The sequence below is a fragment of the Sinocyclocheilus anshuiensis genome, unplaced genomic scaffold, assembly GCF_001515605.1.
Source record: "Sinocyclocheilus anshuiensis isolate Anshui unplaced genomic scaffold, SAMN03320099.WGS_v1.1 scaffold1704, whole genome shotgun sequence".
Taxonomy (NCBI): Eukaryota; Metazoa; Chordata; class Actinopteri; order Cypriniformes; family Cyprinidae; genus Sinocyclocheilus; species Sinocyclocheilus anshuiensis.
The window spans coordinates 88,183-93,534 of NW_015555820.1; the positions used below are offsets into that span (position 1 = coordinate 88,183).

The 5,352-nt window shown below is 47.4% G+C and overlaps 1 protein-coding gene across 1 annotated transcript in view; it reads right to left on the reverse strand.

Moving 5' to 3' along the window:
- LOC107675308 (transcriptional activator GLI3-like) overlaps positions 1-5,352 on the reverse strand; it is a 260,552-nt gene that overhangs the window by 80,540 nt on the left and 174,660 nt on the right. The gene's annotated exons all lie outside the window — the stretch shown is intronic.

Sequence of the window (5,352 nt, forward strand, 5' to 3'; positions counted from 1 at the left end):
CCATCGCTCCTCTTGCACTCCGCAACCAGTTGAGCTGCCAAAGGAACGTGTTGGGCCCTCTACAAGGAGCGTACCAGCAGTATCCTTCTGCACTCCTCCCGACGATCGGATGTCGATCGCTGCATCGGAGGGTGAGCCGGAGCTTTCTGGAGAGGAAGATTCGGCTGTGCTGCTGCCCTCTGGGACTGTAGCAATGCCTGAATCGGATCCAGAAATGACAGCTATGCTTTCCCAGGCCACTGTGAGGGTAGGGCTCGAGTGGAGACCTCCACCGTGTCCCGAGCCCTCACGGTTGGACGATTGGTTCTTTGGGGTGGCCCGCGCTGGTTCTCAGCACCCCGCCCCGGTGCCATTCTTCCCGGAGGTGCATGAGGGGGCTTACCAGGTTGTGGAAGGCACCTTTTTCTGCCGTAAACTGACCTGCTAACTCCTCCTCCCTCACCACTCTTGACGGTGGTGCAGCTAGGGGCTAGTGATGTGACATTTGAACTGAGGCATCGAAGCTTGTGTCGGGAATAAATGGGTGTGCCAGATGAAGCTTCGATTCGAAGCTTGTGTTATTAACATAGTAATCACGTGACCAATGTCAAACGAAGCTTCACTTTCTGTCCAGTCACGTGCACGATTCACTTTGCATGTCGATATGTTCGATCCCCCAGATCTTACTTTACGAATAAGTTTTAGTTCGGACTTATTCAGTTACATTTTAGAGACCCAGTCATACAAGTAATATGAAGAATACTAATTATTTCAGGAAAATTAAATATTTGTCATATGCAATTCATATGTGTACGTTATTCTTCTATTACATCATATTGATATTCGTACTGGTATTAAATTGCACAGTATAATGGGTAAATGAATTTATCAGAGACAGAAATTCAACAAAAACAAACACACACACTGTTAGGCTTTTATTTGTGCACGTAACTTGAATCGATCTATGGAATGTGTGGAGGATGCTTCATCCTACGGAGTGTCTTTAACAGGCTTTTGGCTGCTTTATTTTTTACTAACCAGCAGGTGGCACTGTTTTCGACACTCTCGAAGCTTTGAATCTTTTCCCGAAACAGTCAGAGGAAAGCCTCCGTGCTTCACGAGGCTTCATTTTCCCATCACTACTAGGGAGTATATGGGGGTCCCCCGGTGGAGAGGTCGGTTGCGATGCAGTAGTGTCCTAATACCACCTCCACCTGGCAAACCATGCCTCCCCTCCCGGGTCTGTAGGTACTTCTCTGGTCTGTCCAGCGTTGCTTATGTGGCCTGTGGAGAAGCTGCCTTCGCCTTACACGCTATGGCGTTACTTCAGGTTCTTCAGGCTAAAGCACTGAGGGACCTGCACGAGGGTGGTCACGATCCGGAAGTTCTGAAAGATCTCCGAACCGCAACTGACCTCGCGCTCCGAGCGATGAAGGTCACTGCGAGTTCTCTGGGTTGTGCGATGTCCACACTTGCGGTCCAGGAGGATCACCTCTGGCTGTGTCTGGTCGACATGACGTCAAGTTCAGTTCCTCAAGGTCCCTGTGTCCCAGACCGGCCTCTTCGGCGACTCAGTCGAGAACATGGCCCAGCAGTTCTCGGCTGCACAGGAGCAGACTGAGGCGATCCGAAATATCCTGCCCTGGCGGGCAGCTGCTGCCTCCACCCATCCACCGGCCGCAGCGCCCCAGCCTGCTCATCGCCGAGGGCGGCCCCTTGCGTCAACCCCGCTCCCGCGCTGCATCCGCAGCAGCCTTGAGCAAGCGACGGCATGGAGCTGGGTGTAGGCAGGACGCCCCACCCATCCAGGCCCCCTGGGTTCTGGCTACCCAAACCGTCCCTCTGGGTCCTGCGGACCATCAGACTCGGCTATGCGATTCAGTTCGCCCGGCATCCCCCCAAGTTCAGCGGCATCCGTTTCATGTAAGTGAAGGCGGCCGATGCTCTTGTCTTGCGTGCGGAGATCGCAGTCCTGCTGGCGTAGGACGCGATAGAGCCGGTCCCTCCAGCCGATATGAAGACGGGGTTTTATGGCCCCTACTTCATTGTACCCAAGAAAGGCGGTGGGTTACAACCGATCTTGGACCTGCGTGTCTTGAACCAGGCCCTTCACCGGTTACTGTTCAAGATGTTGATGCAGAAACGCATCTTCGGGGGCATCCGTCCCTGAGAGGTTTGCAGCGATCGACCTGAAGGACACGTACTTTCATGTATCGATCCTTCCGCACCACAGACCATTGCTCCGAAAGACGACCATATCAGTACAAGGTGGCGACGTATTGGCCCACCCTGGCTTATCATGCACAGGGCGTGCCCTGCCCGCTTAGGTTGCGAGCTCATTCTACTAGAAGTGTGCATCCTCCTGGGTGCTGGCTTGTGGCGCCTTGCTGACAGATATTTTTTGAGCTGCGGGCTGGGCAACCCACAACACGTTCGCTAGATTCTATAGCCTTCGTGTGGAGCCGGTATCCTCCTGTGTTCTCACCTCAAATGGGTAAGAAGCACTGAGAGGCCCCAGTTTAGTGTCAGCTTGCTAAAACTGCTCCAGAGAGTCCGTACTGTAGACCCTGTCGAGCTCCTCCATCCCCTCGGCAGCCAGATGTGGCAGAACGTCCGGCGCCAGGCCCTCACTCGATGAATCCGTGAGAACCGGTAGAGGGCTGGGCTCCATATGTAGAGACCTAAGTGGATCCCATATGTGTAAAGTCCACGTTAAAGCCTCAGAGCCCGTGTTTCGGCAGACGTCTGCCATTTTCAAGAGGGTTACAATCACCACTAATTTTCCATATGCACCTAAACGGTTGTTCATATGTGTAAGTGCTTCCGAAACCTCCTTTGGGAAGGATGGGGCTTCTGCAACGTTCCTGTTCCAAGTGGAACGGGTACGTTTTCCCAGTGTTATCCAATCTCACTGAGTGGGTAGTGCTACGACAATGGTGACTGATCTTCTTGTTGTGAGCCCTGGCCTACACCAAAAAGGGGGTGCATTCGGCTCGCACAGGACACTGGAAGGGGCAGCATCCATGGCGCTTTGGTCACAACATGACTCATAGTGACCGACTGAAAGGGAACGTCTCGGTTACGTATGTAACCCTCATTCCCTGAAGGAGGGAACAGAGACGTCACGTCACGTCGCCACGGCTGCTGTACCACCGCTGAGCGGCCAGGTTACCGGCTCGGCTCCTCAGCGAAAACCTGGTATGCGTTGCACCTGCTGCCTTTTTATGCTCACACTGTGATCAGCGGCAGCTGGATGCAATCATCGCATGCCTATGTCCATTGGCTCATTTAGTTTACACTCGAAGTAGCTTGGTCTCTCGAAGCGAGATCCCAATTCGTCGGTCACGATGTGACGTCTCTGTTCCCTCCTTCAGGGATACGAGGATTACATACGTAACCGAGATGTTTTGCAGGCTTCCGAATCCTCTCATTATAACAAACAAAGAGTGTAGATGTGATAAATAAGAGATTAATTGTGCAGTGTCAAGAGCTTCATTTGTTATAATGGAACGTTGTGAGATCGCAATGAACTGAAGTGATTTTTTAGTGATTATAAAAGGAACACTCTTTTGTTTTCTGGACACATACACATTGCAGAGTTTCAGGAATGTAGTTTTTCACTACTGTACGGAAATAAGTTTACAAGGTTGCTCAACATCTTCCTGTAGTATAGAGCAGGCTCGCAATAGGACTTTACAACAAGTATACAGTCATATTCTACTTCACAGTACTTTGAAGATGAAAGGATCTGCCAGGTTCACATATTAAGGAATTTGTGTTAGCTTTGGGAAGATCTGAGTCAACCGCTTGCCATGCTTTCTCACTGAACACTATGGGCCATTTTGCACGTCTTCAATCACAAGACATGTTTATACTTCCTCCCATAACACACACTCCCATATCCATGCTACAGCAGGCATGCATGTGTGAGTGACAGCACCCTCATGGTGTGTCTTCACAATCAGTAAACATCAGCTACAAACTACTAAAGAAACAAACACATACTCATGCCATATCAATGGTCTGAGAAGTACTGTATGGCCCCTATCGCCCAAACTATGGCCCCTATTTCCCAAACTAAACACACATGCACACAAACACACACATTTTCAAGATGAATCTTTTGACTATTGTGATAAAAGGACCTACAATGATTATTTATCTCCTATTATGACACTTTACTACAAAATCAATATTTGCAATAGTAGCTTTCACACTGCTACAAAATCAATCGCCCTCAGCAGTGGCAAAAAACTATCAAACCTAACATGAACTGTGCTGAATTTACACCCCCTCAAACACATAATTCGATTGCGGCCATTTCAAAATGCCTCACAATACCTTTAGTGGTAACTTTACACATTGATTCTTAACTTGTTTTAGAAGGTACAAGAAGACAAACAGCCTTTTGTTTCTTCATCCCAGTGAGGCTACCATTTTTTTGTGTAGCAAAGCATTACAGGATGATTAAGAGTTCTAACATGGAGGATAGTACAACTGATAGCAGAATAGATGATAATACTTTTTGAGGCCACAGTTTTCTTTCATAAATAGAAAGTTCAAAAGAATATAATTTATCTGAAAAAAAAAATTTGTAACATTATAAATGTCATTACTGTCACTTGTGGTCCATTTATTGTCAAGTATTAATTTCTTTAAAAAAAAATTTTTTTTGAACAATAGTATATCTAGTTTAGTCATGAAACTCTACATGGCGCAGGCTGATGGGTTGTTAACGTAACTGATGATATTCAGAGAGTTAAACGACTTGGCACAAGCTGCTTGGTTCATGCTGCATATGCAGCCAATGAGCTTACTGCCTTGCATTTATATGGCTGGCTAGCATTCACTAGAGATTCCTGCAGCGCGCTTTCAGAGTTTCTCTGAAACCCTCCACCTTCCCCAGCTCCACCTGTATAGATCTGCTACGGGTTATTTTATATGCTATTTGTGCAGCAGCAGTATATCTTAAGTACTCACGGCACCGTATCGCCGTATACATTGGCAGAAGCAAGTTCCTGTACTTAATATAATTTATCTGAAAAAAAAAATGTGTAACATTATAAATGTCATTACTGTCACTTGTGGTCCATTTATTGTCAAGTATTAATTTCTTTAAAAAAAAAATTTTTTTGAACAATAGTATATCTAGTTTAGTCATGAAACTCTACATGGCGCAGGCTGATGGGTTGTTAACGTAACTGATGATATTCGCTACGGGTTATTTTATATGCTATTTGTGCAGCAGCAGTATATCTTAAGTACTCACGGCACCGTATCGCCGTATACATTGGCAGAAGCAAGTTCCTGTACTTGCTTGCAGCAGCAGCAATAATCTACAACTACAGCAATAACCAACAGCAGCAGCAATTC